The sequence below is a fragment of the Lissotriton vulgaris genome, chromosome 1_1, assembly GCF_964263255.1.
Source record: "Lissotriton vulgaris chromosome 1_1, aLisVul1.2, whole genome shotgun sequence".
Taxonomy (NCBI): domain Eukaryota; kingdom Metazoa; phylum Chordata; class Amphibia; order Caudata; family Salamandridae; genus Lissotriton; species Lissotriton vulgaris.
In genome coordinates, this window is record NC_141685.1 from 918,330,864 (window position 1) to 918,343,872 (window position 13,009).

The window sequence follows — 13,009 nt, forward strand, 5'->3', positions numbered from 1 at the left end:
GTACCCCATATGTTCCCTAGGAGATCAGGACTTACTTAGGGGCACCATTTTGGAATCACAATTAGGGATTATACAGCCCTGACGAATGCCCCAGACCTATATAGCTCTTAGTGTGGGCAGAAACATGTTGGCAGTTTAGCAGATGGACTAGAGACATAATTTTTTCTAGAGGATCGATCACCTTATTGTATTTTTAACGTAGCTCACTAATAAAGGTGATAACCGAGGAACTGAAGGTATTTCTAAATAAACTGGATCCCATCTGATCCTGGTAGTTTTATGTAAGAACTCCCTCCTTCTGCCAAAAAGTCTTCACAGAGGTTGAGTCTGTCCTGTTAGTACCCTCTTACCAGGTTGGGGAGAGGATGTCTACGATGAAGCATGACACAATATTGTATGTGAGACATCCTCTTTTATTAAGGGTGGCCTTTTAAATAGCCCCCTTTGTTTGCTTCTCAGGGACAATTTGTGGCAATCACTCTCTCCACTTCTCTATTTAACAGCCTCTTTGAGGCCACTGGCTGCCTAATCTTTGTGTGGTGATTGTTGAGGAATGATTGGTTTACCATTGTTCACTCCCTAGATGTAAAACAAATGATCCTTGGCACTTTTTCACAACCAAAATGGAAAGGAACATGAGCTTACCCTCACCTATATTGAGTGCCCCCTCTAAAAGGGAGTTACCTACTTTTTCTGAATTAAAATGATTGTCCAACCCTGCAGATCAATCAAGTTATGTCCCATGGGTCAGGAAAGAGGTGGCGCACAGCTGCTGTGTGGCTTGCATGCGAAGAGTGTGGAAGACCTACCCTCCTCTGCTCCCCCGAGCCCCACCCTTTGGACTGCCTCATGCCCATATCTTTCATCAGACGGCAGCAACAACAAAAGAACTCTACCAAAGTGACCCTTCAGGGGACCCATAGGGCATTTTAGCACCGGCCCAACGAGGATCACCTTCCCGATGATGAAACATGACATCCCTAGGGGTGAGTGAGGGCAATAAGAAATAGTCCTGAGGATTGCCGTCTGCGTCCTCTCCACAACCTAGTTCTGTCTATCTATGTGAACAGTACCTTCTTTGTGGGACAGATCAAGAGTTTCGGAGCACGGGTACTGGACCTTTATCTGCTCCTAGTGCCCCCATTTTCCTTTTGTTTCATAAGGAAATATAATTGCCTAACAGATTAAAATATATATATATGTGCATCCAGCTCCACAGCACAAGGTGTTTGCAAAAATGCAGCTATGGTCCCTTTTCCAGTGAGACATGTACCATCTGCTTTTCCTGGAAGGCAAGAAATGAGTGTTAGGTACCGCTGTGCACCTGGGAGCCTGGTAACAACTGCAAGCGTGCAACCCTTGATGTGTCTTATCTCCGTGACAGGAGCACCAGGAGAACCTAATGAATCGCTCTCTTTTTTGCAGGATATACGTTTCAGGGAGTGCAGAAGCTCTTCTGTAGAGCTATAACATGTTTTTATGTTCTTCTTTTTCTTAGTCTTCTCGTTACTGCTGGGTTTGGCCATTTTGGATTGCCTTGGTCACTCTAAGAGTCGAAACCGGAACTCAAAGTAGATTTTTATTTTTATTTTATTTTTATTTAATGCAATTTTATATAGCGAAAACTTTGCCCGAAGGTGTCAGAGCGCTTTACATAAGAACCAGTTGCAAAACATAAGGACTTAGGATTACATGTGTTACATAAAAGATACAAACAGAAAAAAATTGCAAATGTACAAGTAGTAAAGTTACTCAAGGAAGAGATACAAATGGATATACTCTAAGAGTCACATAGGAATGGTAGAGAGTACAAAGGTCTACTGCATATACTAGTGGTTATGTTATGTTAAAAAATTTGTACCGCGCACGTACACCGAGACGGTTTCTTGGCGCTCATAACAGACATAACAAACTGAGGCAGGAAGCATTACTCGAAGGCTAACTTAAAAAGGTGAGTTTTCAGAGTTTTTCGGAACAGTTCGTAGGTTGGGCAATGGTGAAAGGAAGAAGGGAGGGAATTCCAAAAAGTGGGACCTAAAAAAGAAAACCGAAGGCCGCCGTGTTTTTTGCGGCGGATCGATGGAATGCATAGAAGATTATCAGCAGAGGATCGAAGGTTGCGGGATGGGAGGTATCGCTTGAGTTTAGAAGAGATGAACTCGGGGTGTGATTGTGAAGGGATTTGAATAAGGTGCAACCAAGTTTGAAGGAGCACCGTTTGGCCACAGGGAGCCAATGAAGGCTCTTCAGGAGGGGGGAGACATGCTGGTGTTTGGGTTGATGAAACACCAGGCGAGCAGCCTGGTTCTGGATGAGCTGGAGTTTTTGGAGCTGGTAGGCAGGGATCCCCGCGTACAGGATGTTAGAGAAGTCAACCCTGGAGATGACCAAAGCCAAGATGGTTAAAATGAGTGCCTCTCTGGTTAAGAATCTACAGATCTTACGAATCCTGCGCAGCTGGAAAAAGCAGGATGATGTTACTGCAGAGATCTGAGGTTTCATAGATAGATCCTCAGAGATGATCACTCCTAGGCTTTTCACAGTGCTGACCGGGCGAGGGGGGGATCCAAGGGAAGGGGGCCAAAAGTTGTCATCCCAAGGGTTGGTGGGACCGCCCATCAAAACAAGTTCCGTTTTAGACGGATTCAACTTGAGTTGGCTATGGGCCATCCAATCGGAGATGAGTAGCATTGTGGTTTGGATGTTAAGGCGGGAGGAGGGGGAAGTGTCCAAAGGGAAAATCAATTGCAGATCGTCTGCATAGTTGTATATAGTAGCTGGGGAGTGACGAAGGGATGCCATGAGTGGTTGCATATATAAATTAAAGAGGAGAGGGGAAAGAGCTGAGCCCTGGGGAACACCGCAGGTGAGGGGGGTGAAAGGGGCGGAGAAAGTGGAGAGATGGACAGCCTGAGAGCGGCCTTGCAAGAAGGAACGAACCCAGTCAAGGGCGACGCCGCGAACGCCGGCGTTTCTGACACGGTCGATCAAGATGGTATGATCGACCGTGTCAAAAGCCGCCGACAGATCTAACAATACAAGAGCCTGAGGGATATTATTATCGGCACCAGTTCTGAGTGTGTCCATCACTGCCGCAATCACCGTCTCTGTGGAATGTAATGGACGAAAGCCAGCCTGATGAGGGTCAAGGAAAGAGGAAGTTTCCATAAAGGTACTTAGGCACTTGGTTACATATGTCTCCAAGATCTTTCCCAGAAAAGGGAGGAGAGAGATAGGTCTATAGTTACTCATCACAAGAGGGTCTGCGCTAGGCTTCTTCAAGATGGGTAATACTATGGCCTGCTTAAAAGCCTCTGGAACAACCCCTGATGTCAAAGAGGAGTTGAGGAGGGCCAAGGCAGGGTCGGGGCAGAGCCTAAAGATTTCTTTAAAGATGTGAGGGGGGCACCAATAAAGATGTGAGGGGGGCAGCAGTCCCTGGGGGAGCCAGAGCTGACTTTATGGAGAAGACTGAAATTTAGTGATAGAAATGGGAGGGAAGGTGCAGAGTTTATGGTCATTTTCAGAAGGGAGAGGGAATGATTTGGAGGGAGAGGGTGGAGAGATGTTGTTTTTAATTGTAGAGATCTTATCCTGAAAAAAGGTATTGAGCTCATCACACAGAGCCTGGGTGGGAACAGGCGGGAGGGTAATGCGATCAGGGAGGGAGAGCTCATTAACGATTGAGAAGATGTCCTTGGCTTTTGAAGCCGACTCCAGGATTTTACGTGAAAAGTAAGAGGTCTTAGCCTCTAAAATAGAAGATTTATATTTACTTAGTAAGGAAGTAAATTCAATCTTGAGTGCAGGATCATACTTCTGGCGCCAGCGACGTTCGGCCTGGCGGAGGGCCAGTTTGTCAAGTTTCAGCTGGTCAGTGAACCATCGCTGGGCGTCATGGGGGCGCGAGATTTTAATAGTCTTTAGAGGAGCTACAGCGTCGGCAGCTGCCTTCAACCAGAGCTCAAGAGTGGAGGCTTGGTGGGAGACGGATTCAAGAGCAGGAGGAATTGAGGCTGCCAAAAGGGAATGAAGAGTAGTCATATTGGCGTTTTTCCAGTTGCGGGCCGTGATGCCAGCAGGGCGCGGAGGGCGGTGAAAACTGGGAAGGTCGACAGAGAGGGAGATAAGGTAGTGGTCTGACCAGGTACACGGGGTGATCAGTGGAGGCGAGAAGTCAAGATTGGCCACCCAGACCTGGTCAAGTATATGACCCTTACAGTGAGTGGGAGTAGAGATCAGCTGTTGATAGTTCAGACTAGTAAGGGTTTCAGTAAACAATTCTGACAGTCGGCTTTCTTGGGGATCAGAGGGCCAATAGTTAAAATCACCCAGAAAGAGAATTCTGGAGTGATTTATAAGGAGCTGGGAAAGGAGTTCCGCAACTGAAAGAGCAAAGGAAGGCATGTAGGTGGGGGATCTGTACATAAGGACACAGATAAGGGAGGTGGAAATTGAACGGAGCTGAATAACAAGGGTTTGAGAGTGGGGGATAGGAGTGCAGTCTAGGATGGAAAAGACGTGTTCTTTACGGATTATGGCTGCGACTCCACCGCCGGCTTGCCCTCCGGGCCGGTTTACATGTAAGATATAGTAGCCGTTGGGAAGAGCGGCTAGGATATCGGGTACAGAATCATCTGTCAGCCAAGTCTCCGACAGAAAGAGAATATCTGCATTGGTGTCATCTAATAGGTGGTAGATTTCAAGTTGATGTTTCACCATGGAGCGCGTATTGAGGTAAAGGATCTTAAGGGTAGCAGTGGCAGGTGTAGGAGGAGGGGAGTCAGCAGGGACGAGGGAGGGGACAGGGCCTGGCGAGGATAGGATCGCCGTGTAAGGAAAGGTGGAAATACCGCAATCCTGGGCCCTCCTAATGGCCTCAGGGGGCAGCGGAACGGAATGTTGTAGAGAGCACAGGTCCGCTGACGAGTAGCGGAGCGTTAGGGCAGGGTGAGAGGCCGCAGGGCGCGTCCGGCCGCGGACGGGCGCAGACGGGCAGGACTTTGGCTTGACTTCGGCGCGAAGTCGGCGCTCCCGCTGCGCTCGTCCGCTGCGCTTCCGCCAAGCCGCCATTTTATGTGGAGGGGGCGTTTAACCACTAGACCGCTGACCTGCGCTGAATGAGGCAGGGTGGAAGTGGAGAAAGGAGGCGGGTGAATGGCGCTCTGCAGGCGACCCTCCGCGCAAACGGCACTCAGCCGGGGCGGACCGGGGTCTAGAGCGTGAGGAGGCAGGTAAGAACACTCGCTGAACGCGATATCATGAATCACCAAGTAGTAAAATAATACTGTCACGTTTAAAAAGCACACAGCGCTAAAATGCGGTAAACCGCTTTAAAGCTATTAATCAGCTCAACATTAATCAATAAAAGGTGGCGAGTAGTCTGCACAGCCTGGGTCGCTGCGCCTGTCAATAGTGACCCGCAAGACTCAAGGATTTATGCCAAACGATCAACAACCACTAGACCGCTGACCTGCGCTGAATGAGGCAGGGCGGAAGTGGAGAAAGGAGGCAGGTGGTTAGAGGTGGTTAGAGTTATCTCTCTCTCTCTCTCTCTCTCTATATATATATATATATATATATATACACACATAGTAGATTTTCTCAGGTCAAGACCCCCCAAAAAAACAGGAGAGCAGAGTTCCATTAAGTGGGGTCGGAGGGGGGACGCAGTCACAGCACCAAGGAAGGGTGGGAGGGATACAAGGGTATGGCGAAAAGGCAAAACAGAAAAGGTAAGAAACATTTGAGGATCGTCAAGGGAGAAACAAGGGAAAAGGGTAAAGGATGAGGGAATGGACAAGATGGCGGGTCAGGGTCCAGAGAAAAGCGACCAAGAACAGCAGCAAAATGGCGGGCCGAACAAAAGAAAAAGTAAAGAGGTCCATGAGAGTCAGTGGTGGCACAGGCCGCTCCGATGAAGAGTGTTCTCTGGGGGCCTGGGGTGAGTATGTTCCGGAAGGTGCTGCGGTGTGCCAAGCAATATAGGTCGGGACTGGAGGGTAGGCATGTCCAGGGTTAAATCGCAGGACCACCGTCACTCACTGCAGGCTCCGGTTTCCAGTCATGGATTACACTGGAGCGGTTCCTTGCATGCTACTCGCCGCAATCACCACTCCTAACCGACGGAGGGGGGAGACCCGCCAGCTCAGACTCCACAGCAGCGAGGCATCTCTGCCGAACCAGCGGCCATGTTGGTAAAGGCTCCGTGGGCGCTCCCTCCAGAAACTCGGAGGGTGCAAGCAGGCCATCCGGATCGTTCCTGAGGTCCGCAATGTGTGTCACAGTGGTGGCCATTGTGATATAAAGAGAGCCCGGTCGGTACTGTGACCTTACAGTGTGCACAGTGACTGCACTTCTGGACAAATTGACATCACACCACCCCATATAGTGCTGATACCTTCACTCCTTCGATGCTCGTGACGGAACCATGCCGTTCTGAGCCATGGGTGGGCGGTGCGCATGACAGCATGGTTCCATCACGAGCCCGCCCGTGATTGGAATGTCCAGCACCAGGCTGGAATTCCTGCTGCATGCAAGGTGTTAACTAGCCCACGAAGGTCTTCCAGTAGACCATTTCATCTATCACCGTGCCGGGTAGGCAATTTTCATAAAGTGGTAGTAAGGGAATGTCTTGCTAATTGATAGCATCAACATAATGCTTTAAGTTGACACTCTGTCCCGCCTTCCCTTGCTTGTGTATTGCAAATGGTTGACAACATATTGTGTAGGATCCATATCTGTACTATACGTAAGGCAGAGGGTGTAGACAATTGTACATGCCAACAACTCACGGCCTCGCAATGCACTGCTACTTACCCCACAATTACATCTTCGATGACATCATTCATATTATAACTGCAATATTTGCACTAGAATTAGTGATGAGAGAACTGTGCCTGGCGAGGGCATAGGTTTATTGTTACCTTAGAGCACAAGTTATAGTGTCTTTAGATAAGTGTAACTGTTGAATTTCTATGGTTTTGTGCGTGTAAAATCTGAACCGAACTATATCCCCCTATAACCTTAGGTTTTTTTATGAATTTCTAAGGTTTTTTTAAATTCTGTTTCCTAACTATAATGTCCCTGAAACTTTAGGTTTTTCAGTGTAAAGACTGCAGTTTTTTCTTTGTGAACTGATGATTGTCCTTTCTATGAAGTGGAGATCTAGCTGTGCCTAGAATAATTATCGGAATTCAAAATTAAATTTGGAAATACTGAATAAATGTAAGGACTTTGGATCTAAATCTGTTGGACTCTTTCAATATTACAAAAACTGTTGATATTACAGAGACTATTGACATTACCTATTGTGTGCTCGGGGTCGATTGTGAATGCTTTTTACTTCCCATTTGAAGGGTATACACAAGATTGAATTGGTAACCAATCTTTCCTCCCGCTGAGATTACAATTGATTTGTGTACCTTAACCTGTGACAAGAGTAGAGTGCCCATCAGTTTACCTGGTTACCAAGTGTGAAATTCTACCATCTCGTCTTGTACACCGACATTGTACCTACCCCTCTTTTAAAACCACTCCCTCTGTGCTAGTCGTTTCCTCCCTCCCTGCCCCTCTTCCACGCCACAGATTAGTAACCTCTGCTTAAAATAGTACATACTTCCTGTATCCAGAGTCATATGCATTTTGCTGAGGGCTGAGGCCAAGCGCGTGGGTTGGGAAGGGAAGCAGTGGGACTCTTCACCAGATTTGGCCAACTGTGAATATAACGCCAGATTGTGTTGTTGCTCTGTTGGAGGTGAGGTCAAAAAGTACCTCCATTTATATTCATCTCAACAAAATAGCACAGGTCATCTCAGCAACATATTTTGTTGCTTGCTTACCTTTTCTTTGGAGTGGTTTTAGACCTGTGCCCTTCTTTATCGCTATTTCCACTATCTAAATCTGTACACAAGGGCTGTCTGGTGCAGGTCCATGCCCGGTTTTCAGGATCAACGATGACTGTTCAAATAGTTCGATTTAGATTCTTTGTAGGTACATTTATTTCATTTAACTAACCAGAAAACCCGGCATGGATCTGGACTTTCTGGCTCTAGGCTGCATCTCCAAGGAAGCAAGCGACTAAGTGGAAACCCCTGCACACAAGTTATCCTGCCATAGATCAGAGCAGCTATGCGTATCTGCGATGTTGCTATGTCATTTAATTGTTCATTTACAATGATCCCAAGAGGGGTCCATGTGTAGGCCAGCTTTTGTGAGTAGTGTTAGGTATGTAGTTCCTGCGCCCTACAGAAGTAGCACAACAGTGTGAGGCCGAGTAGAAGTGCTTTGTGGGATTGCTTGTTGTGTGTCTCTATTATGGCTTTCTTATGTTCGAAGATCCAGCATGGACTAGACAAGATCTACCTTATGTCCGACACAGCAAATACTTACAGTATCTGAGCCCACATTTAATAACAATAGCCCTCTACCATCTGAGCACCGAGAAAACAGTGAAAGAGGGGTCTTTTTCTAGTGTAGCTTCTAGCTGAGAAATAAAGAATAGCCTTCCTCCATTTGGCCACTGATGTAATAACATCAAACAAAGCTGTTACTAGTTGAGACCTTGTTTACTATCACCGGAGAGGTGTTCCGCGACTTCACTACTATTGATTGAACAAGAAACAGTCTTCTCCTACGTGATATACTATTTATTGAGCCTAGAGCAGTTTACCACAACTTCATTAACAAGAAACAAACTTCCACTGAGTGAACACCTAGTTATTAAGACTAAATCGCAATTCCACAATGTGTATTATGTGTTGTTAACCGTAGTGCAGTTCTCCAATCTGTGAACTAGTTCATTAACCAGAAACATTCTTCCATAGTGTGAACTAATATTACTTTAACAAGTCTTCTGCCATGTGAACTACTAGTTATTAATTAAAACAATCTTCTGTGATGTGTACAACTACTTCTTAATGCCAGAGCAGCCTTCTACTGTGTACACTACTATTTAACCAACTAGAAGGCCGTCCACTATTAATTGTTAACAATAAACAGTCATCCACATTAGAATCTTGTACATAGTAACACTAGAACACTTTTCTCCGATATGAACTACTAATTTACGATAGTCTCCCCATTATGAACTATTTATTAGTGCTAAAACAGCTTTCCAGTGTTTCAACTATTTATTAACATTACATCAGGCTTCCACTGTGTGAACTACAGTGTATCAACACTAGAGCAGATTTCCATGAGGGGAACTAGTTTATTAACTCTAAACAGTCTTGTAACACAAACTACAACTTATTAACACTAGAAACAACCTTCAACTCTGTGAAATGTTGTTTATTACCAACACCACATTCTTCGGTTAAGCAGTTAACAGTAGAATCATGTTTTACTATGTACAATATTTAGTACGCAAGAACAGCTTTCCCTTATATGCCATGTAATTTCATAGATAAAAACAGTATTCCACTATCTATAAATACGCTTTATTAACAGTATAACAGACCCCTCTATTTAAGGTACTATTTATAAACCCTAGAACAGCTTTTCAGTAGGTACACCACTACTTTAACAATCTCCCAGTATTTCACCCCCTCTTGATTCATAACAAAACTCTCTAAATAACACTTGCCTCCTTTTGTACCTACAAAAGCGTCGTCTTGAAGTGGTCTACCTGTGTCAAGATTTTAGTTCTGTCATAGAGACAGTTTTAGCAGTTGCCAACATTCATACAAATATATGTGTGTGTGTATATATATATATATATATATATATATCATCCATTGTTCTGTTCAAGAGGGTGAACAACCTTTACAACGCACTACCATTACGACACAACCATTACAACGCAAACCATTACAACGCATTGCGCTGGGGGCGCTCTAGGATAGGGAATAGATTTAATTTACTATCCAACACCTTCCCTACTATCCACGGGGACTGGAGTTGGAATAGTAAATTAAACTATTCACTATCCAGCACCCCAAAGCGCTATGCGTTGTAGTGGTATGCGTTGTAAAAACTGCATTGTAACGGCATGCGTGGTAAAAGCATGCGTTGTAATGACATACATCCTTCTTTTACTACGAATGATAGCATCTTGCTGTGCACATCTTCCTAAAGAATAGGTCACTTATGTGTCAGAGATAGTTTTGCCAATTTCTTACATGCTTTTTTTGGGGGGGATGGGAGAAATGTTACTTATTTGCCTGCAAACATATTTAGGCATGGTATATTTACTTATTTGTTTTCGGCTTAACATACCTATTGTACAAGCCTGCAAGAAGAAGTAAAAACTATCAGGCTTGCCTATGCAGGACCTGTTGCTGCTGTCAATTCCTGTTAACTGGTTTGCTTACCAGAGACATTTTAAGGCATGGGCAAAGTGGGCTCTGGCCCAGGGCCCCAACCTTTCAGGGGGGGGCTGATAGAGCCTGCTCTGTTCTGCAGAGAGTTTTGACCTGATAAACTTGAATAATCCTTTAACAGATTGTTCTAAATACTATTTTCCTTTAATTTATTTTTAATGTGGGTGTTGTGTGGGAGTCTATCACAAACATTTTGCAGAGAAATGTTGTGTTTAACTCATCATCTATAAAAACATTTCTTTTAGATCAAAACAGGACTTCACATATGAGAAATAGGAGGGTGCCAGTGAGATTATTTGCACTAATAGTACATGTCACAATCCCTGAATATTAGTGTAAACACATGTAAAATTTGGATGAGTGCACTGTTAGTAACCTGGCCAAAGAGTGCATGAAAGAGCTGAAATTGGAACATAAATTCAAAGCTATTCAGAGCAGGGGCCTCCAAAACCCTTAAGATGTCCGTGTTGCTTATGTCTAATTGAGAAGTACCATCAAGCACCAAAGTCGAAGACTAATTCTTAGAGAGTTTGAGCAAACATCACTGCTCCTTTTTTAGGTCTCAGCTGTCGAAAGCAGCGCATGCGCTGCTCTCGGCATTCAAGAGCTCCTTGGAATCAATACAGATTCCGAAGCTCTCGGAGATGGAGTTGAAGCCACACCCATCTTTTTAAATGGCCAGCGTCATACTAAATGCAAAATGCTGGCTTCTGATTGTATTGGAGGCTTCTTTGTTGCCGCCTTGTCTCCTTTCGGGCAAAGGCACCGGGATTTGATCTTTTCCCGGTGGCGTGACACACTCTCCCTCATTAGGTGGGGCACACTTTTTTTCCCACATTCGGCTTTGGCAAAGGCAGCCGCGTGTTTATTTTCCCATCGCGCTTTCACTGAATCGCGCTTGTTTGCTGACCATCCATGCTGCTCCCAAGAAAAGAGGTACATTCTGCTCTCGAGAAAAGAGGTAATCAGCCGCATGTTTATTTTCCCATCACGCTTTCACAAAGTGAAAGCGTGATGGGAAAATAAACATACGGCTGCCTTTGCGATATCCTCACATTCGGCTTTGGCAAAGGCAGCTGCGTGTTTATTTTCCATAGCGCTTTCACTTAAAGTGGAAGCGCGATGAAAAATAAACAACGGCTGCCTGTCGAGTAAAGGGTGTAGTCGGAGCCCTGGGTTACTGTTAGTGTCTTATCACGTTCGGCGCATTCCACAAACATGCTCTTCAGGGGCCGGCACGCCACATAGAAATGAGTTTGAACGGAGAAGCTCCAATTGCTTCCAGCATTTTGTCCAGGTGTGTAGGAACGTCTTTGTTGCATATAATATCGAAAATGCTTCAGTTCTGAAGTAAGGAGACTGAAAGAACTTTCACTATTCTATTTTGGAAGTTCCATCAAAGGCAGTGAAATGTGGTACTGCTGCTGAGTTAAGATGTGTATTTTTTCTCACCCTGAGGCCTAGGACAAACACGGAGAGCCCGATAGGGACCCTCTCAGCACCTGCTTGTTAGAACTACCTGTGCTGAGCACCTGCAGGACCCGGTTTACTTAAAGCCCTGACTCTAAATAGGAACGTACGTTTCACGCCTGCCTGTGTGCATCTAAAGCTTGGGCCTGGGAATCCTCGTGCAGTTTAAGAGCGTGGAGTTTGAATAAATATGCATTTGTAGTTTAAAGATATATTTTTTAACCTCCATAGGAAATTCAATTCTGATATATATGTCTAAAGTAAACAATTTCGAGATACAGGTTTAAACCATAAAATTGTATGACATATATGGGAGGGTGGGAGGGGCGAGTGAGTGCTGTTTTTTTCTTTTTGAATTAAATTTTCAAGCTACCTTTGTGTGGCTTGCTTCACGCAGCGTTCCAACCGCAGTTCATCAAACAGAAATATATAATTTAGACAGATTACTTGTAAATACGTCTTAACCAATATGTTATATGATCTGAAATTGCATTCAACAAATATTTGCTGGGATGCCCAATATTGACAACGTTTTTTCAGAACAGTGTTTGGGATGCAGACTTGGGTCTATTACCATTGATAAGAGGCTGTCTTGTGAGCTACATGTTAAAATGACTCTAGAAACGTGTCCAAACAAGAAGGAAATATTGACTGGCCTTTAATCACCCCGTTTGAGATCGTCCCTGGTCACTCAGCCATGCCCTTGTGTCAGCCATGCCCTTGTGTCAGCCATGCCCTTGTGTCATTCATGTCCTCGTGTCAGCCATGCCCTCGTGTCAGCCATGCCCTCGTGTCAGCCATGCCATGCCTTTAGAGCGCTAGCCTGCGCCTGTGGCCAGTAAGGAACTGTAATCTTTGTCTGCATTGGGGGATCGAAGGGGGCAGGTAATTGAGGCAGAATTGCACAGTGTAACATTTCAGAAGTTAGAGGGTCTGTCGCAATGTAAACTTTTCAAAATATGTAACAGCATTACATTTTAATACGGTTTCTATTTGTTTCATGGGAGGTTTGCATTAAAAGAGTAAAAACATAGGCCCTGGAACATTTGCATCACAATCATTATGTATATAATTGCTGAATCTCTTTCTCTGTCTGACCATCACCCAGGCACTCATCCTCATCATCTGTTTTTTTAAACCTCTCCTGTAGTCAGTCTCATTCTGACATGCACTATCTGTTCCCCCTCTCTGTTTCACTCATTCTCTCTCTCTCTTCC

At 45.0% G+C, this 13,009-nt stretch overlaps 1 protein-coding gene across 3 annotated transcripts in view; it reads left to right on the top strand.

Moving 5' to 3' along the window:
* PDE4A (phosphodiesterase 4A) overlaps nucleotides 1-13,009 on the top strand; it is a 1,006,014-nt gene that overhangs the window by 896,603 nt on the left and 96,402 nt on the right. The gene's annotated exons all lie outside the window — the stretch shown is intronic.